At 41.9% G+C, this 22,296-nt stretch overlaps 1 protein-coding gene across 2 annotated transcripts in view; it reads left to right on the top strand.

The window, feature by feature from the left end:
* The window catches only part of LOC145358089 (early estrogen-induced gene 1 protein-like), a 119,710-nt gene that overhangs the window by 1,172 nt on the left and 96,242 nt on the right, over positions 1-22,296 (top strand). The window lies entirely within an intron of this gene.

Genomic DNA, 22,296 nt, shown 5'->3' with positions numbered 1-22,296 from the left:
GATGGAAGGTGGTGGAAGAAAGTATGTCTGGGAAGTGTGGAATGTTGTTGTCTGGGTTGGAGCATTTGAGCTCTTTTATCTCCTTACAGATGCTACCAGACCTGCTGAGGTTTTCCAACGTTTTCTGTTTTGGTTTCCGATTCCAGCATCCGGAGTAATTTGCTTTTATCACAAAACACAGATCATCTGATCATTCTCATGTTGCTGCTTGTGGGATCTTGCTGTGCACAACTGGTTTGCCACATTCTCTACATGATAACAATGGCTACAGTTCAAAAGCATTCCTTTGCCTCTATAAAATATATAGTGCCTTTTACAAGCGTAAAGCAGCCTTGATTTTTTTTTACCTGACAGAACTTTATCCCACAATGGTGCCCTTGCAAACTTACTTGATTCAAGTTATGCAAAGAATAAGAAATCCCTCAGGAAACATTTCTGCAGGGCTGGGTAATCCCACAGCTTCAGCTCTACAACTAGTTTGATTAATTTAAAGGTAATTGTTTTGCTTCTAATGGGTTTGGTTTCCACGTTGAACTCACTCTGAGCAGCTCCACTCCTCTTTTCACGTTGAGCATTTTGCTATTTGTTAATGCTTGTGCTCCCTTTCTTCATTTTTAAAGCTTGTTTGAAAGCTGCACAAATTGGACCTCAAAACCATTGCGGGGTAGTCTGGGAGACTGCAGTTTAGTCTGACCAAAATAAATAAGCAAAATCCCAATAAATTGTTTCAGAACTGTCCATACAATTGCACATGCAATGCAATGTCTGGAAAGGTTTTACATGTCATATTTTTGTGCGACACCAGTCTACAATCACAGCTAAAATGGAGAGCATTTCAATGCTTTTTATATATGTGGTTTTATCTGTGCTCTGACTGCAGAGGCTCACCATTATCAGTGACTTGCTGATACACTGATCGTACTACAGCAACACTCTTCCGATTCTGCCACTGATTTGCTTCAAGATGTCTCAAAGCCCTTTAAAACCAGTAGAGTAATTTTGGGGCATAACTTTGGTTGTCGTGTAGAAAATATGGTGGCTAATTTATGCACAGTAAGATCCAGCACTGTGGTAACCTGATTGTGACTAATGGTTCATATGACAATTCAGGTGTTATCTGAACATTTAAACAAGATTATCTAGAGCACCCCCAGATACCTCTTATCTATATATTCTGAAGAGGAATTTGTCTAATTATTAGTTCACTCACATTCGCAGGATTATTCTTTTGTACCTTCAGTTTCCTTGGCGTGTGTTTGGAATGTCGCCTTTCAGTTGAGAAGGTTGAAGGGATAACTTAAATTGAGATGAGGAGAATGTTTAATGGTAGACGCAGAGAAAATGTTTCTTCTTCTGGGAGAGACAAATCTGATTTGGGAAAACCTCCTTCATTCAGAGAGTGGTTGAAATGTGAACTCGCTGCCACAAGGTGTGATTGAGGCAAATGGTTTAGATGTGTTTAAGGGTAAACTTGAGGGACACGGGAGAGAAAAAGAATAGGAAGTTATGTCAATCAGATTCGATGAAGAAGATGGAATGAGGCTTGTATGGATCGTAAACACTAGCGTGGACCAGTGGAGCCATGTGGTGGCACGATGGCACAGTGGTTAGTGCTGCTACCTCACAACATCAGGACCCCGGTTCAGTTCTAGGCTTGGGTCACTATGTGAATCTGCACGTTTTCCTCGTGTCGTGGGTTTCCTCCGGTGGTGCAAAAGATGTGTTGGTTAGGTGCGTTAGCTGTGCTACATTCTCCCTCTGCACCCAATCAGGTGCCGGAATGTGGTGATTAGAGGATTTTCACAACTTTATTGCAGTATTAATGTAAGCCTACTTGTGACAAATAAATGTGGCCTATTTGTGCGTTCTGCTCTCTGTAAATTATACTCTGTTGGAAATCTGGCAGGTTTTTACAGATTGCAGTTGCACACATGGTATTATGTCATCTGTGTCAACTGGCAAGCGATATAGAGCTTTATGGGACTGCCTCCAAAACGTGAGTTGTTATTTATTTTTGACTTGGCTAGATCTGAACCCTCTCCCACCCACTTTTTTTTTAAAGATGGTGGTTTATTTTAGCAAAGGGCAACGCAATTTGTTAGATTTAGGAAACTGTTCGGTGATTATTCTTTATCTGTGAGTCTAGATGTTTAATTATTTGGCCATGAACACATCTCGGCAAAGCTCAGTCCTGATCCTCAGTTAACTGTGATTTATTTCCCTGCCCAGTTTCTGGGCATGATCAAACCAATCACAATACACACTGTTACCCCTTCAGCTGGTATAGCATTATTGTGTGAGTGAAGGCTGGGTCCTCCTGTTCTGGATGGCTCTGGGTGGCAATAACATTCACCCTCCATCCAGGATCTCCGAGAATGAAGCTGGACTAAGTGCTCTCTTACTTGTCACTGCAAATATTTTAGCGCCTTTTATACAGATTTGAGAGTTGCACTCAATGACAGTCTTGCATTTGCCTTTGAAAACATTGTTATGCAGATTTGAAGGAAGATTTTGAATCCACACTTATCTCCCATGTGACTTTGACCTTGAACCTGCGAATACTTCAAGTCTGATTTGATGAATTAGGTTTTGTCCTTAAATCCTTCGGCAATATGGTACCTTGCTTTGATTTTTTTTAGAATTCAGAAATGGCCTGATTTGAGTTATAGTTCATTTTTGTAGTTAGCAACAGAAGTCAGGTTACGTGACAGTATTATGTTCTGTTACAGTTATAAGGGCATCAGGGCTATTTGATATTACTCTTACAGCTTTTTTTATGCTGTGACCCAGAAAATAGAAGGTTTTGAATAACTTATTGAAATGTTTTGGAAAGGAACTCTCCTTGTCCTTGTTTCTACCCAGATTAATGTCCAGGAATGTAGACAAGAATGTTTCGCAGGCCAGAAATTCTCTGGTTAAATCTGGCAAATACAATTGCACTCTGAGTTTCTTAGTTGGTAATGGAATAAAACAGGTCATAGCAAATGATGTGGTCCTCTTTCCATGAGCCCTCAAATGGAAAAAGTTATGTGTCAGCAATATTGGCTTTGTTGGTTTTCATTGAATGACTTAGAGCAGTAATGAAGAAATGTGGTGCAGATGTTATTTCTGATGTGAAGCAAAGCAGTGGCGGAATCGGAAGAGTGTTGTTGTGTGATCAGTGTATCAGCAAGTCACTGATAATGATGAGCCTCTGCAGTCAGAGCGCAGATAAAACCACATATATAAAAAGCATTGAAATGCTCTCCATTTTAGCTGTGATTGTAGACTGGTGTCGCACAAAAATATGACATGTAAAACCTTTCTAGACATTGCACTGCATGTGTAATTGTATGGACAGCTCTGAAACAATTTATTGGGATTTTGCTTATTTATTTTGGTCAGACTAAATTGCAGTCTCCCAGACTTGTCCAATTTGTGCAGCTTTCAAACAAGCTTTAAAAATGGAGAAAGGGAGCACGAGCATTAACAAATAGCAAAACGCTCAACGTGAAAAGAGGAGTGGAGCTGCTCAGAGTGAGTTCAACGTGGAAACCAAACCCATCAGAAGCAAAACAATTACCCTTAAATTAATCAAACTAGTTGTAGAGCTGAAGCTGTGGGATTACCCAGCCCTGCAGAAATGTTTCCTGAGGGATTTCTTATTCTTTGCATAACTTGAATCAAGTAAGTTTGCAAGGACACCATTGTGGGATAAAGTTCTGTCAGGTTTAAAAAAAAATCAAGGCTGCTTTGTGCTTGTAAAAGGCACTATATATTTTATAGAGGCAAAGGAATGCTTTTAAACTGTAGCCATTGTTATCATGTAGAGAATGTGGCAAACCATTTGTGCACAGCAAGATCCCACAAGCAGCAACATGAGAATGATCAGATGATCTGTGTTTTGTGATAAAAGCAAATTATTCCAGATGCTGGAATTGGAAATGTTGGAAAGCCTCAGCAGGTCTGGCAGCATCTGTAAGGAGAGAAAAGAGCTGGCGTTTTGAGTTCAGATGACTTTTTCAAAGCTAAATTATCTCTATGGGGTGCCTTAGCACTTCTTAGCCTCCCCACTTGTTTTTGGGGAATGACTCATCTTTCATTCCCTCGCCGTGCAGTATAAATATCTCCCACTTTCTATGCCTTTAAGCTTTGACAAAGGGTCGTCCGGACTCAAAATGTCAGCTCTTCTCTCTCCTTACAGATGCTGCCAGATCTACTGAGATTTTCCTATGTTTTGTGATGTTTGAGGAAAAAGTATGGGTTGACGCACCCTGAAGAGTGCCTATGCTGTGTTTTTAAACAGTGCTTTGGGGTTTTTGCCCACTTGAGAGGACAGAGGGCCTGTGGTGGAATGTCTTAACAAAACACCTCTGAGGGGGCAGCCCTTCCGCAGTACAGCACTGAGCTGCATTAGAGTGGTTCAGTGATTCAGTTTCTCCTTCTACTAAATTCAGCATCAAACCTTGGCAGCAGCACAGCTTTCACTTGAAAATGAAGAAATTCGGAATGCAAGTCTCTTGCATTTGTCAGATTCGGACAGAAATTCAGACTTTTGACTCCCTTCGTTCATGGAGTGGAGAGCCTGGCTCATTGTGAGATCATTGTCTCTCTGACCCTCTGCATTTACTTCAAATGAACAATCCTTTAAAATGAGACTGCTGGATTTATATCCTTTAGATTTATTTACACCCATGCTGTCATTTTTATTTCTCTCTTGCCCGTACTTGTAAATTTATTTAATGATCTCCCAAACGGTCTCTTGCTCACCCAGCTGGACAGGTGTTTCCTCTGCTAATGTTTACTTTTGAATCAGCGGGAGGTTGGTTAGCTTTCTGAGATTTAAATTTTTTTTTCTTTTCACCTTCTTTAGGGAAAAGTACCTAGGTTGCTCAAATAGCTTTGGACTTGCTGTTGGTGGGGGCAGTGCGATTTAGATGTGTAAACGTGTAATTCATCATTTATCACAGCATGCTGGTACAATGCATTCCCCCTTTGACACTTTTTTTTTCAAAAACCAACAAGTGGGCGGCACAGCAGTCAGCACTGCTGCCTGTCAGTGCCAGAGACCTGGGTTCGATTCTGGGCTTGGGTCACTGTCTGATTCCAGCCTTGGGGAACTGTCTGTGTGGAGTTTGCATATTCTTCCCATGTCTGCATGGGTTTCCTCCCACAGATGAAGGATGTGCAAGTTTGATGGTTTGGCCACAGTAAATTGCCCCTCAGTGTCTCAAAATGTGTAGATTAGGGGAATTTGTGGAATAAAAATGTGGGGTTATGGGAATAGGACATGGGTAAAATGTTCCATACAGTACAAGAATGCATGCAGACCCGATGGGCCAAATGGTCTCCTTCAGCAATGTAGAGATTCTGATTCTAAGTGAATTTAATTTTGTGAGCCATTTGTTGATTTTGATTGCAGTTCATTTCAGGTTTGCAAAAGGTTGAGTAATGAAAGGATATAGAACACTACACAAACAGGCCCTTCGGCCCACGAGTTGCGCCGATCACATCAATACCTACCAATCCATAGACCTATCTATAACCCCCAATCCCATTAAATCCCATATACTCATCCAGAAGTCTTTTAAAAGACCCCAGCGAGTTCGCCACCACCACCACTGACGGCAGCCGATTCCATTCACTCACCACCCTCTGAGTGAAAAACTTACCTCTAACATCACTTCTGTACTTGCCTCCCCGCACCTTAAATCTGTGTCCTCTCGTAGCGACCATTTCAACCCGGGGAAATAGCCTCTGAGAATCCACCCTATCTATTCCTCTCAACATTTTATAAACCTCTATCAGGTCGCCTCTCAACCTTCGCCTCTCCAGGAAGAAGAGTCCCAGCTCCCTCAACCTATCTTCATAAGGCATGCCTCCCGTATCTGTATAAGTCACATGATGTAATAGTTACAGTCTGCAAAGCTGCCCATTACGTCAGGAGGTAGAGATTGCTTTAATGAAATTTGTGCAAGCTGAGTGAGTGGGCAGGTGCATGGCTGATGCAGTATAATGTCGATAAATGTGTGGTTATGCACTTTGGTAGCAGAAACAGGAAGGCAGATTATTATCTGAATGGCTACAAATTGTGAGGGGGGGAATGTGCAATGAGGCCTGGCTGTTCTCCCCTTGGCGGGGGCGAGCTGACTGGTGATGATTCAACCTGAGGATCACCACGCTTCAGGCAAGTGCAAGGTTGAGAAGGTGGGGGAGGAGGAGTGGTTTCATGGATAACCTCAGCCGGTAGGGGAATTGAACCTGCACTGTTGTCATCGCTCTGCATCACAAACCAGCCATCCAGCCAATTGATCTAAACCTGACCCTCAATATATAATGCATGGATTAATAATGCTTTTACAGAAACAGGTCTTTAATTTTGTGCCAATCTGTGTTTCGCTGTGTGCGCTCTCCTCTTATTCTGTCTGATGCTCATGGCAGCTGCATGCCACACTTCCAAAATTTTCAGAATGGTTGGCAAAGCCCCAGGAGTGGTGGACCCTAAATTGAGAATCCCTGTTCGAGTGCATGTGAAATTTATTGGTATGGATAGCGAATGTGTGGAGGTTAACCACTGGGCAGATTGGGGAAGTGAAAGTTGTGGCAATCTTTGGCTTTTGTTTTTAAGACATCCTATCAAGCATTTTAATTCTGGTGAGGCTCCTGATCAGAGTCTGTAAAACTGTTGAAATGATCAGTATGTTGTATCTTGTTCTTTTGTAACGAATCTTGTCCCATTAAACTTACTGTTAAATCAGCTAGGGTAATAGTTATAGCAGAATAACATTGCTCTTAGTTCACGGAATCAGTAAGAAGCCTCACAATACCAGGTTAAAGTCCAACAGATTTATTTGGTATCATGAGCTTTCAGAGCGTTGCTCCCTCATGACTCGCCCGATCAAGGAGCAGCGCTCCGAAAGCTCATGATACCAAATAAACCTGTTGGACTTTAACCTGGTGTTGAGACTTCTTACCGTGCCTACCCTAGTCCAACGCCGGCATCTCCACTTCATAGAATCTTACAATCTACAGTGCAGAAGGAGGCCATTTGGCCCATCGAGCCTGCACTGACAATTCCACCCAGGCCCCATCCCTGTAACCTTCCTAATTTACCCCCCTAATCCACCTGACACTAGGGGGCAATTTAACAAGGCCAATCAACCTAACCCGCACATCATTGGAGTGTGGGAGGAAACCGGAGCTACTGGACAAAACCCAAACAGATACTGGGAGAATGTGCAGACTCAGACAGTGACCCAAGCCAGGAATTAGGGGTCTCTGGCACTGAGGCAGCAGTGCTAACAACTGTGCCGCCCATGGCAGTTTACATAACTTTAAGCTTTTTATTACTTTAAATATACACACAGTGCCCTTTGTTTTATGGCCTTTTAGTTTCTAGAGTGAGTTCTGTTTCTGAACCCTGTTGAATTCACAGTAGATGCCACAGTACTGGACCATCAAAGCTGAAAATCCAGAGTCTGAATCCCATCCAGAGGAATAAACTTATCACAGGAGCTACTGCATTATCACCAGCTGGTTTATTGGCTTTCTTCAAGGAAAAGTACCTGCCAACAACAACCATCTGGCCTTAATGTGGCTCCAGTCCACACTTGCTTAAAGCCTTATGACCTAGTCAACCACTTACTCTTACAATCACTATGGAACATCACTATCTTCCCAGGGCAACTAGGAGGAGGCAATAAATGTGGCCTTGCCAGTGCCAGCAAGGACAACTTGGAGGAAAAAAAAGCCTTTCACAAGATGGCCAATTTCACATGCTGTCTGAGATCTGGCTTCAGCAGTGATCTTTGGAAAGTTAGAATCATTTGTTTGAACTTGTAATCAAGTGCCCTTGATCTATTTTTATGTTTTGATTTATTCCTTTTTCAATAACAGTTTTGTGTTGATCACAGACCTTGTGAATGTCACATACTGTTTCCTGATACGACTGATATACATTGCTTTAGGTTTGCATGTTACATCATGTTTTCATTTATTTCTTTTCCTGGTTACATAAAAATTATAATCTGTTTAACTATCAGTTTGGAAGAGCCATTCTTTTCCAATGGTGTTTGTCCAGTATGAAAGCAAGGCTTTGTTTGGAGTGAAAGATGGTTCCCTTTCTCTGAGAGAAAGTCTTGACATCATGCCTGAATGAAAGGATTTATTTCTCACAGCGGAGGCCATTCTAAATTTATATTTGCATTTTTAATTTATTAGTGTCCCAAGTAGGCTTACGTTACTGTGAAAATCCCCTAGTCACCACACTCCAGCCCCTCTTCAGGTACATTGAGAGAGAATTTAGCATGGCCAATACACCTAACCAGCACGTCTTTTGGACTATGGGAGGAAACTGGAGCCCCGGGGGAAACCCACGCAGACACGGGGAGAGTTTGCAGATTCTGCACAGTTACCCAAGCCAGGAATTGGACCCGAGTCCCTGGCACTGTGAGGCAGCAGTGCTAATTACTGTGCTTGCTCCTGTTCCTTCCATTTACCGTAAGGTATACAGATAAAAGCATAAATTTGCATTTCATTTGATTTTACATACCAAGCAGGTACACGTATTTGGTCCACAAAAGCAAGATGCTCTTGTAGAACCACTTCATGCACAATCCTACAAAACTTACAATTTTTATTTTCTGTTTTCCCTCTCTTGGTGCTAGCTCTTACTAAGGATGTGAGTATAGCAAAAAACTGCCTTGTTCAAATTGTTATCTTTTGTAAGTTTTGCTAGAGAATAATCACTGGCAGACTATCTGAGCCCCTGAATGTTTACGTACGTACAGACATTCAGGCCAGAGGCAATAAATAGCCATCAGTGTTGAAACCATGGCAAGGCCTATTCACTTCCTGCCCTGAGCCCAAGGGTGCGGAGAATACTTGGAGACATCTTCGCCGCTGTTACTGCTAATGTCGACTCTCTTCCCAGATGAAAGATTAAATTCTGTATGATGGAAGTTAGGACACTGACCCATGGATATAAATAGTTGCTAATAGTAATTCTCATCCTCAAAAACCAATAGAAGGAACTTGCATTTATACAGCACTTCCATGACCTCAGTGCTTTGCATCCAATGCAGTACATAAAGATATTCTTTTTTGTAACTGAGTGGTTTGCTTCCCTGTGTGTTTGAAAATATTTGGTAATGGAGTGTACGTGTTCAATCATTGCATATCTCTTAGTTCTTCAGAAGCTGAGGTTATTCCTGTACCACAAAACCACTGAGCAATGATGGGAAAGACAATGTTAATTCTGGAGCTTTTAGTGGACTGTCACACAAACCCTCCAGTCTGTTGAGGTACATAAGAACGTAACATAGAACATAAGAAATAGGAGCAGGAGTAGGCCATCTAGCCCCTTGAGCCTGCCCTGCCATACAGTAAGATCATGGCTGATCTGAAGTGGATCAGTTTCACTTTTCCGCTTTCTCGCCATAACCCTTAATTCCCTTGTCTATCAGAAATCTATCTACCTGTGACTTAAATATATTCAGCGAGGTAGCCTCCATCACTTCAATGGGCAGAGAATTCCAGAGATTCACCACTCTGAGTGAAGAAGTTCCTCCTCAACTCCGTTCTAAACTGCCCCCCTTATTTTGAGGCCGTGCCCTCTAGTTCTGCTATCCTTTCTAAGCGGGAAGAATCTCTCTACCTCTACCCTATCTAGCCCCTTCATTATCTTGTAAGTCTCTATAAGATTCCCCCTCAGCCTTCTAAACTCTAACGAGTACAGAACATAAGAACATAAGAAATAGGAGCAGGAGTAGGCCATCTAGCCCTTCGAGCCTGCCCCGCCATTCAGTAAGATCATGGCTGATCTGTCGTGGCTCAGTTCCACTTTCCCGCCCTCTCCCCATAACCCTTAATCCCCTTGCCTATCAAAAACCTATCTACCCGCGTCTTAAGTATATTTAGCGAGGCAGCTTCCATCACTTCAACGGGCAGAGAATTCCAGAGATTCACCATCCTTTGAGTGAAGAAGTTCCTCCTCAACTCCATTCTAAACCGCCCCCCCCTTATCTTGAGGCTGTGCCCTCTAGTCCTATTGTCCTTTCTGAGCGGGAAGAGCCTCTCCACCTCTATCCTATCCATCCCATTCATCATCTTATATGTCTCAATGAGATCTCCCCTCATTCTTCTAAACTCTAATGAGTACAAGCCTAGTTTATTCAGCCTCTCCTCATAGTTCAACCCCCTCAACTCCGGTATCAGCCTAGTAAAGACCCAGTCTATTCAATCTTTCTTCAGGTGTTGACTAAATGTTAAATTGGATGACCTAGCTTCTTGCAGTACTTTGCCTGCAGGTACAGTTTGTGTAGTGACTCAAGTTTAGGACTTGTGCTGTGTATTTTCTGCATGACCACAAGTGAATTATGATGGAGGATCCAAGTAACTAAACACAACGTGCCACCACTGTTTTAATCTACCAAAGTCCAGATCCAAGATGATTGCTGTATTCTATTCATGCAGTATTTTAATTTTTAAGTTCAAACCACTTGGATGAGCTGTAGTTAGCAGGTGTATTACTGAATCTAGTCTGCCAGCCAGTTTCTGTACATAAACCCCAGCCAGGATCTTTCTGAACACTGAATAATGCAAAATCTGTGCAATTTAAATTTGCTGGTATTTGTATTTCACATTTCAGGCAGTTTTGATGTTTGTAGTCATTGTGTTGTGTCGTTTCAGCCATTGTGCAAATATAGGAAAGAACTGCACAACTGACTGTGCCTTGTTCTATAACTATAGAGTTATAGAGTCCTACAGTGCAGAAAGAGGCTATTTTGCCCATTGAGTCTGCACTGACCACAGTCCCTCCCACCCTATCCACATAACCTCATGCATTTACCCTAGCTAGTTCCTGTAACACTAAGGGGCAATTTGGCATGGCCAATCAACCTGACCCATACATCCTTGGACTGTGGGAGGAAGCTGGAGCACCCAGAGGAGAATGTGCAAACTCTGCACTGACGGTGACCCAAGCCGGAATTGAACCCAAGTCCCTGACGCTGTGAGGCAGCAGTGCTAACTGCTGTGCTACCGTGCTGTTACAATAACCTTTTTGGTATTTTCACTGAACTTTCTTCAGTTACTGCCCATTTATGGTTTAGCTTGATTTAAAAGGCTGAAATTGGAAGCCATCTGTTGCAAAGGCAGATGGTTGAGTGCATCATGCCAGTAAGCCTTTTTACCACTTGTGTTAATAACAATCACATGTCTGTAAAAATGAATAAGGGTACTTCCAAAAGGTAACAGTCTGTCAGTCCTGACTCCACCCTCACAGTTAGTGCTGCGCTGTTAAACAGGCTGCCGGTTTTTTACTTGAATTAATTCACAAGTGAAATTTTTGACTAAGCATTTGTTTTAGGTTTGCTTTGTAAGACTTTTGACTGCAATTTTTATCTTGTGTGCTAAAGTTTTTTCTTTTTATTCTTTTAATTCTTAAAATTCTAAAGGTATTATTGGTGTCCTATGCACTTGAGGTCAGTAATTCTTTCTCGTTTTCACTATTTTAAAAAAGGCTTGTGATCAGCAAGGCAGATTTGACTCTGGGGTCTGGCTCGTTCAACAATAACATCAGCTATGGTCTTGATTATTCTAAAGAATTTCATTTTAGTTGAAGATTGTCTAACCTTCGTCTTTCCCTCGATTATTGCCTTGACACAATCATGGGGTGGGATGGGGGTAGGTTCTTTCAAATTTAAAGTTAAAGCTTTTAGCTCTCCCTCTCCTCATCACTTTGCAATTTTCTGTCATTATTCTAACATTTTGAAGAATGTGGGTAACCTGCAGTACCTCAACTTTCATCAGTGTTGTTTTGCCATCAGCCAGTTCAAATGCAGTGAGATAGGTAATGCTAGTTTTTTTTTCCAGTGTAATGTACAGTACTATATTCTGGGTGATTCGATGCCACAGTGGTCAGCACTGCTGTCTCATTGCACCAGTGACCAGGATTCAGTTCTCGGCCTTGGGTCACTGTGTGAAGTTTGCACGTTCTGCCTGTGTCTGTGTGAGTTTCCATGGGGTGCTCTGGTTTCTCCCCTCAGTCCGAAAGACGTGCTGGTTTAACCGTGCTAAATTCTGCCTCGTTACCCTAACAGGTGCCAGTGTATGGCCACTACGGCATTTTCACAGTAACTGCATTGTAGCGTTAATGTAAGTCTACTTGTGACACTAATAAATACACTTCAAACTTCAGTAAGCTTCAAAATTGAAGTCCAACTTGCATTTTTGAAGCTGAAGGAATGAAATCAAAATGATCGGTCAGTGCTCAACAACTCATTGTTAGATTATCCTAGTCAAATTGCTCAGAGAATTGTGGAAAAATCTTATGTGCTTGGAAGTTCTTTGGGAATTACTGCCTGTTTGGTTTATTTTAATATGTCCATATGTCGTTTGTCAAACAAAAGCTTGCGGTCAGCAGTGGAGGGAATAATTGAACCCAAGAAATGGAAATGTTTTTGAGAGCTTTGCAATGGCAGTGGAACAATTTATGCTGTTAACAGGAAAATTATCCTGGACAGAATCCAACATTTACGCTGCCTAAATGTCAGTCCCAGATGATTGCGAGGCTAGCAACTTTCAGAAACACTTTTCCATGTTTTAAAACTACCCCAGCTTCCTACTGCCCTGTCATGAGCTTGCCCCAGTGTAATTTCTGCATTTGGGAATGGGGTGTTTATTTTTGTTGATTAGGCTTAAGTTCAGACTTGGGGAGCAGGGAGTAAAATGCAGATATAATTTCCTGAAATTTTTATTGGACTGAGTGAAGGAATATTATAACTTAATTTAAACATTATGCACTATTTCTAAGAGTCATTTCATTTGTAAAACGGACTACTTAATTTGTTCAGTTGACCGTCACATAAGTTCATAGCTTAACATCATTTAAATGGTGTGCATGTGGAGGTTATGATAAGAGTTTGAATCAAAAAAAGGGAAGTGAGTTTGTTGATGGAACTGGAAAGATTTGTGGTATGAAATCCGAATGTTGTGCTGTGTGACCTTGCATTTACGCCTACTCAACTCCCATTAGATCTCGTATTAATAGAATCATAGAAACCCTACAATGCAGCAGGATGCCATTCAACCCATTGAGTCTGCACCGACAACAATTCCACCCAGGCCCTATCCCCGAAACCCCAAATATTTACCCTGTTAATCCCCCTAGCGCGCACATTCCAGGACACTAAGGGACAATTTAACATGGCCAATCAACCTAACGTGCACATCTTTGGACTTCTTATTTTATTTCTTGTTTTGTATTCTATGTTTTTTATGAATGACCTGAAACTGTGATGTACTGTCAGGAGCGTGGGCAATGCTTTGAAACAGCTCAGCTCCCCAGTGTGGAAATAATATTCCACATAGTCCACCTAAAGTAAAAGTCAAGTTTGTTAGTGTCACAACTATGCTTACATTGACATTGCAATGAAGTTGCTGCACTTTGGCATCTGTTTGGATCAATGCCCCTAACAGCACGTCTTTCAGACTGTGGGAGGAAATTGGAACACCTGGAGGAAACCCAGAGGGAGAACGTGCAGACTCCACACAGACAGTGACCCAAGCTGGGAATCGAACCCAGGTCCCTGGCACTGAGGCAGCTGTGCTAATCACTGTGCCACCCATAGCCACAACAGATGTGAATTTGAAAGACTGAATCTTGGAAATAACTTGTTCTCAATCTGCTTAAATGTTATCATATTTAAGGACATATTTTTGCACAGCCTAGAAGGTAGGAAGTGTAGTTTCATGATTCATTGAATGGCACGGAATAGGCTGGAGGGGCTGAATGGCCTCCTCCTGTTCTTATGAAATTGTTTGTTTATACGTTTCATAAATACCACTCCAGTTTGAATTCTGAAACTCCTAACCCTAAAGAGATATTTGTGTTAGCTAGGAGGGAAGTGGTGCAGTGGGATAGATATTTGAATTTTATTTTTGAATTGAACCTAAGGTGATGGAGCAAGAATCTCCTGACAGATGTCTTGTGTTTTAGATGAAATCAGCTTGCACAGTGGTAACTGACCTCCCAATGAATATGAATCCAATGCACAAAACAGTCCTTAACTTAGTAATAGCTGGAATCCAATTTGCAGTCTTAACCCAAAGGTAGGTGCCTGAGATAGAAAATTGTCAGCCTGCAGCTGGTGTATTTGTAGGGTGGAGTTTTAGTGGAGCTCTTACTTTGCATTTAATATACCCATCATTGGCTGTGATGGGTATATTACTCACCTGACGAAGGAGCAGCGCTCTGAAAGCTAGTGGTGTTTGCTACCAAATAAACCTGTAGGACTTTAACCTAGTGTTGTGAGACTTCTCACTATATTACGTTCCTGGCCAGGGAGGGGGAGGTGGTGGAATACATATTCAATCCTCAACGTTATCATCAATGATCTTTTCTTGTGAATAAAAAAGTAAATAAAGAACAAAGAAAATTACAGTGCAGGAACAGGCCCTTCGGCCCTCCAAGCCTGCATCGACCATGCTGCCCAACTGAACTAAAACCCCCTTCCAGGGGCCATATCCCCCCTCTCCCCATCCTATTTGTGGATTTGTCAAGATGCTCCTCAAAAGTCATTATCATATCTGCTTCCACAATCTCGCCCAGCAGTGAACTCCAGGCGCTCGCCACCTTATGTATTTCAAAAAACAAACTTGCCTCGTACATTTCCTTTAGACCTTGCCCCGTGCACCTTAAACCTATGCCACCTAGTAATTGATTCTTCCACCCTGGGAAAGAGCTTTGGGCTATCCACTCTGTCCACGCCCCTCATAATCTTGTAGACGTCTATCAGGTCTCCCCTCAACCTCTGTCGCTCCAGTGAGAACAAATCAAGTTTCTCCAACCTCTCCTCATAGCTAATGGCCTCCATACCAGGCAACATCCTGGTAAATCTTTTCTGTATCCTCTCCAGAGCTTCCACATCTTGTAGTGTGGTGACCGGAATTGAAGACTATATTCCACGTGCGGCCTAACTAATGTTCTATAAAGCTACAACATGACTTGCCAATTTTTAAACTCAGTACTCTGGCCGCTGAAGGCAAGCATGCACATGAGATCCTTAAACATTTTGTGAGTTAGATAAGTCGGTTTGAAATGTTTTAATTCAGAGACTATCTTATTCCAGGTTAAATATTTTGTGAGATTGTTTCTGGTTTATTTGTTTTTTTTCCTCTTTATTTCCATGCATATACCATGCCACTTCTATATTTTTGCTGATTGGTGGTTTGCAGAAATGGTCTGGGCATCTGTGCTTTATCTTGAACATGGAAATTCTCCCCTTGTTTCTGGGGTGGGGGCGCACAGAGACTTCTTGTTTAACTGCTCCTTCCTTTAGTATAACTGAAATTGGAAATGTGCCAAAGAGGGATGGTGGGCGTCAATTTAAACACTGATATGGTAAGTACATATTTTTCTCCAGAAATGTTTTCCTGTTGGTTTAAGATTGCAGTTGGATTAAATGGATTGAGGTTTAGGACGAAGGATGTTTGTGTTATGAATGCTCATGTAATAATTAGACTTGTACAATCGTGTTTTATGTTTGGACTCTGTGGCACTTTCAGAAGTTGATTTACCATCCCCTTGGCACAGACAATATCAGTAGTCCCTTTCCCACCTCCCTCAAAAGCATTGTGTTATCAGAAAGTCTGATAAAAGATGGCCATTACTGCTTGCTTGTAGTTAGATTTATTATTTTATTATTTTCTGTAACAGCAGTAGCATGCAAAATATGTATTTTGATTTGATTCATTATTGTCACATGTATTAATAAACACTGAAAAGTATTGTTTCTTCCCCACTATTCAGACAAAGCATACTTTCATAGAGAAGGGAAGGAGAGAGTGCAGAATGTAGTGTTACAGTCATAGCTAGGGTGTAGAGAAAAATCAACTTAATGCAGGGAAGGTCCATTCAGAAGTCTGATGGTAGCAGGGAAGAAGCTGTTCTTGAGTTGATTGGTGTGTGATCTCAGATTTTTGGCTCAGCCTATCCAGATCTCTGTAGACTTTCTGCGCCCTCCACGCAATTTGCTTTTCCACTCATCTTCGTGTCATCAGAAAGAATGCTTTCTATGGTGCATCTGTAAAAGTTGGTGACAGTTGTAGCTGACATGCCAAAATTCCTTAGTCTTCTGGTGGGCTTTCTTAACTATAGTGTCGGCGTGGGGAGACCATGACAGGTTGTTGGTGATCTGGACACCTAAGAACTTGAAGCTAGCAGCAGTAGCATGTAAGATATTTATTTAAATTGTCTGTTTGATAGCATCACTTTCATATGTAGTGGATTTGTTAGAACGTTTGCAGACAATCAAGTCCTTTTTAAATGGTTTGGGGAAGTGCAGAGTGTTCAGTGGGTCTTTTGGTTTGTAATTTCTGTATTTGTAGTACTCAGTAGGCTGTGAGTAGATTACAGCAGGATTGACATTTAAGCTATGCGCACAGAATTGATTATCTAATCTTGCAGAACAGCAGGTGCATAATAAAGATAACAGGCCAGATGGAAATAGTGACAGAACGGTTTAACCTCCTCCTAAAGGATTCTTCAAATCCTTCAAATTTTCTTTTCAAGCACCCGTATTTATCAGTGCATTAAGTTTCAAATCCCCTTTTCACTCGAGTTGCTAAAACTTGGTTTGTTTTCCATCTTGTGTGTCATCTCCATTCTTTTTTAATGAGGAATAGACAATGGGGTCTTGCGGGAGATCTGGTTTTACCCTTGGGAGCAAAATATCACAAAAACTGTACTGGAACAGAGAGCTGGGTTTAAAGAATGCTATAACCATTTCAACTTGCATTGTGTTGATGCATTGCTTGATCGTGACTTGAGCCATTCTTTTAATAGGTGTCACTGTTGTTAAAATGTTTTAAGTTGTGCTGCCCTGTAGTTAAAGCTGTTGATAAGGAGAAGTATTGGGCTGTCAAACCGCCTACCAAATCTCAAATGATTGGGATGAGGGATCTGGCCAGCCAGCATTGAGGACCCCATGTAACATAGGGAAAATCTGAGAGAGAAGGGAAAGGTGGTTAATAAGCCTGCTGAAAGGTTAGAAAGTAGGAATTTGTGAATTGGATTCTTTGCTATCTTTTCTCAAAAGGGTGGCATGGTGACACAGTGATTAGCACTGCTGTCTCACAGCGTCAGGGGTTCGATTCCTGGTTTGGGTCACTGTCTGTGTGGAGCCTTCATTTTCTCCCCTTGTCTGTGTGGGTTTCTTCCAGGTGCTCTGGTTTTCTGTCACAATCCAAACGTGCAGATTAGGTGGATTGGCCATGCTAAGTTGACTTTAGTGTCAGGGTGATTAGCAGGGTAAATGTTTGGGGTTATGGGAATAGAGCCTGGGTGGGATGTGGTCGGTACGGACTCGATGGGCCAAATGGCCACCTCCAACACTGTAGGGCTTCTGTGAAAAACTTTCTATGACCATAGAATCATAGAAACTGTACAGTGCAGAAGGAGGCCATTTGACCCATCAAGTCTACACTGACAACAATCCCACCCCATCCCCACAGCCCCATACATTTACCCTGCTAATGCCTTTAACCTACACATCCCGGAACACTAAGGGGTAATTTACTGTGGCCAATCAACCTAACCCACATTTTTTTGGACTGCAGGAGGAAACCAGAGCACCCGGAGGAAACCCGCACAGACATGGGGAGAGAGTGCAAACTCTGCACAGCCCGTGACCCAAGGCTGGAATTGAACCTGGGTCTCTGGCACTGAGGCAGCAGTGCTAACCACTGCCATTGTGCCGCCCCAAATGATTAATGTTTTTCAAAAACATAGCTGGGAGTATTCACTCAATCACTGGGACTGCTGCTGTGTATCTTCTAGTCAGTAAAAAGTCTGACAAAACCAGGTTTTAGTCCAACCTATTTATTTGATAATATACTCATAAGCTTTCGAGGGGACTGCCTCTTCATCAGGTGAATGGAGAGTTCTGGCCTCAGACAGAGCATATAAAGCACAGACAGTTTAGAGATTACTGATTAATAATCAGTAATCTCTAAACTGTCTGTGCTTTATATGCTCTGTCTGAGGCCAGAACTCTCCATTCACCTGATGAAGAGGCAGTCCCCTCGAAAGCTTGTGAGTATATTATCAAATAAATAGGTTGGACTAAAACCTGGTGTTGTCAGACTTTTTACTGTGTTTACGCCAGTCCAACGCCGGCATACCCACATCATATCTTCTAGTCAACAGAATAAAGGTTTTGTGTACCCCATCCATCAGTTGCACTGACTATATATAACTAACAGAGGTAGGTAACTATTTGCTGTTTCAGACAAGATATCTATATATGCTCAAGATTTATTTGAGCTTGCCTTGAAGTTTTAGTTTTTTTTTTGCCTTAATTTGTGATCAATAACTGGAGCTGAAAATCCTGTGGTAGGCCATCTTTCAGTTTCAGGCTGGTTTTAACAAACTTTTACTTTTACTTTTCTTTACTAGTGCAGCACAATGGTACTTATCTATATTTTTTGTACCAGTTTAAACTCGTATTCCCATGTCAGACAATTCAGCTGCAAGTAGCTTTTCAGGTGTTTACTCTCCTGTACAAGAATGAAGGGAAGAAATTCTTCCAAGGCTGTGGGAGGTTGCAAAGTGTTTAAACCAGTATTCTTGTCAGTTGTAACTGTGGAAAATGCAGCAGCTAACTTCTTAACGTCACTCTCCCACAATCAGCAATGAGATAAGTGACCATATTATCCGTTTTAGTGATATTGATTTGAAAGGCGAACGTTGGCATCGTCACCAAGGGAAGTGTCCTGTTCCTCTTTGAATTATTGTGTGGAGATGCTGATGGTGGACTGGGGCGGGCACAGTAAGAAGTCTCGCAACACCAGATTAAAGTCCAACATGAGCTTTCGGAGCACCGATCCTTCATCAGATAACTCGCCTGATGAAGGAGCAGCACTCAAGCTCGTGATTCCACATAAACCTGCTGGACTTTAACCTGGTGTTGTGAGACTTCTTCCTCTTGGAATTATAGCATGGAATGCATTTCATCATGTGAAAGGGCAGATGGGGACTCCGTTTAATAGCTCATCCAGTAATGCAGCTGTCTTTGCTACGTTTAGTACTGAATGTGCTGAAGTCTTGGTGTGGGGCTTGAACCTTCTGACTCAGAGGTCGCTGAGGCTATCCAACAGCTTCCCCACTAACACTTCTTGGATGCCTCCTTTTCAGAATTTGAGAATCCAAATCTTTCCAATCTGTCTTCCATTTCTACCCAACTCCCAAACCTTCTGTTACCGCAATTCTCAGTAATGCTGCAGTTAATTCCAGGCTTGACTATTCTCTCCATCAGCTCATCCAGAACCCTGTGCCCTATTTAATCCTGCTTGCCATCACTCCTGGGCCCATTGACCGAAATTAGCCTCCCGGTGCCTCAAAATTTACAGTTTGTCCCTTTGTTTGAATTTGTTCACGGTCCTTGTCTGTTGTTGATATTGGTTGGATGTGTGAGTCTGTCATCCTATTGAAGCTGCCATGTCTCTTCCAAATTGCTGCTTTACTGGATCACGGTCATTGATGTTGTAAATACATCAGCCATTTTTCTTGCTTGTGTACAGTTCTTCACGTGCATATTTTGTCTTGAATCATTTTGCTTTTTCAGATGTCTAGGCCCTGGACCCTCCCTATAGTTCTGTCCCTCTGCATTCTTTCTTTTCAGCACGTCTTCGAACCTCATCGCAAAGCATGATACTGAGGATGCTGTGCATCTAATAGAAAATGCTGCAGATGCATATTGGATCAGGCAGTAAGAAAGAAAAGTTAATGTATTGGTTCAATGTCCTTTCATCAGAGTTTAAAGCTTACCACTGACCAAAATTTTGGTCATCTGACCTAACCATACATGGCCCATTTTATCTTATAACGGTTGTGTGAAGCCCTGTGGAGCACTTTGGAGTGTTTTATTACATTTAAGGCACTTTATAAAGATAAGTATTTGTAGCCTAGTTTGTTCTTTAAATTTGCCCAATTTGTTTTTTCATTAGTGTCACAAGTAGGTTTACGTTAACACTGCAATGAAGTTACTGTGAAAGTCTGGCGCCTGTTCAGGTACACTGAGGGGGAATTTAGCATGGTTGATGCACCTAACCAGCATGTCTTTTAGACTGTGGGCGGAAACCGGAGCGCACAGAGGAAACCCACACAGACACGAGGAGAATGTGCAGAATCAGCATATACAGTGGCCTAAGCTGAGAATCGAATCCAGGTTCCTGGTGCTGTGAGGCAGCAGTGCTAACCACTGTGCCACCCCAGTTATGAAACTAAATAGTAATGGTAATTTTGAAACATTGAGCCAGTGATGTATATCTTCACTGTTAAATGTTAACTAACTTGTTTGCCAGATTCTTGTTTTCCCCCCCTCTCTCCTGAGCCCCACCTTCGATTCAAAACTATTATTTTACAATTTACTAATTTCCCTTTAACATTTTGTTTCAATTTCTGTTTAATTGGTTTGTGTCTCCACATGATGCATGAGATTTAAGTAAAGTTTATTCCTAATTGGATCAGAACATTTCACACCCTCACATCTGCATCCACTGATAGCATTGCTGGATGTAGAAGATATTAGCTGTTAGCAATTCCTTCCCAATAAAGAGCAATGAAGCTGCTGGAGTTACCTCACACTTAATCAAAGCTCCTGTGGCTTAACAATTCTAAGATGTACACACATCACTCAAAGCAGCGACCTGGGTTAATAACCCTATTTTAAGAAATAAATCATTAAAACACTATGTTCATTTCTAAAGAGAGAGAGAGAATTGAGATAGAATAGATACCATAAAAACTTGTATTTATATAGCGCCTCAATGTAATGAAATGTTTCACAGGAACATAAAGATGATCAAAAACTTGGTCAGAGGTTGGTTTTAGGGAGTGTCTTACAGCGCTAGGGACCCTGTTACAATTCCAGCCTGGGGGTAACTGTTTGCACGTTCTCCACTCTGTGTGGATTTCCTCTGTGTGCTACAGTTTCCTCCCACAGCCCAAAGATGTGAGGGTTAGGGGCATTGGCTGTGATAAATTGCCTCTTAACATCAGAAGGATTGACAAAGTTAATGTTTGGGGTTACAGGAATGGGTGGGACTGTGGTCAATGCAGACTTGATGGGCTGAATGGCCTCCTTCTGCACTGTAGGGATTCCATGATAAGGAGAAAAGTGAGTTGAAGAGGTGTGGGGAGAGCTCTCCAGTGCTTGGGGCCCAGGCAACTGAAGACGTGGCTACCGATGGTGGAACAAAATTTAGGATGCATGAGAGGCCAGAGTTAGAAGAATGCAAATACCTTGGAGGTTTGTGGAGCTGGAAGAGATTAGAGATAGGGAAGGGATGAGGCCACTGAGGGGTTTGAAAGCAAGAGTGAGAATTTTAAAATCCATGCCATGTATGATCAGGAGCCAGTGTTGGTCAGTCAGTTGTTATGGTACAACAGTTATATTTAGGCTGAAGTGAAGCAGTGCCTTTTTACCCGCCCATTCTGTATTTGTTGCATGAGTACATTTCAAATCTCGTATCAGCATACAACTGAAACTGAGGTGAAGCTGAGAGTCTGGCTGTACTTTGGAATGAAGCCAGCCTGACTCCAGATTCATACTCCTCAGTTTAATGGTGTTATAAAGTGCAAATCATGTGCATGTTATTGTCTGAACAGTGCACTATTACTACCTCCCGGCTTTTTGGGGGCCTCTGTCATTTGACAATATAATCTGGTGAAACTCTGGTTGTAATTAGCTATCCTGATCATTTTCCAGCAAGAACACTTGAGGATTTGGGGGCGGGGAGGAAGGAAAGTAGCTCTTGTAAAGTAGCCTGAAACGTGGCATTTATTTAGATAAAGATGGTGAGTTTGAAGCACAGATGTTTTCATTTGGCTCCATTGATTCCGTAAGCCACATAACTTCAGGCGGGTAAAACTTTGTTTTCCCACAGCCCTTTACTGTTCCACCCAGAGACATCTCAAAAAGAATTTGAGTGCAGCTCAATGGAAGTTAGTAACTGTAAAGTTTACAGAGAGGGATAAAAAATTGATTCATGTTCTGTGCAGTTATTTAATTTTATAACCATTTCCCTGCGGAAATAGTGCAGTATTGTGACTGTCTACCCAAAATTATTTTTGCTTATTTCAATGTACGTATTTCCTGAGCCGTTAAGAAAATACAATATTCCGCTCCTCCTAAAGCAGTAATAAATCGAAGTGAATAAAAAGCTGCAAGTGCTGGAAAAGCTTAACACAGTGCAGGAGACACAGCTAGTCGGTTAGTATTTGTGGAGAGAACGCACAAGTTGATACTCTGGTAG

This window comes from Carcharhinus amblyrhynchos, chromosome 25, assembly GCF_965287045.1.
Source record: "Carcharhinus amblyrhynchos chromosome 25, sCarAmb.v2.hapA, whole genome shotgun sequence".
Lineage (NCBI taxonomy): Eukaryota > Metazoa > Chordata > Chondrichthyes > Carcharhiniformes > Carcharhinidae > Carcharhinus > Carcharhinus amblyrhynchos.
Note: the sequence above shows the minus strand (reverse complement) of the source record. Positions and strands in the feature narration are given on the sequence as shown.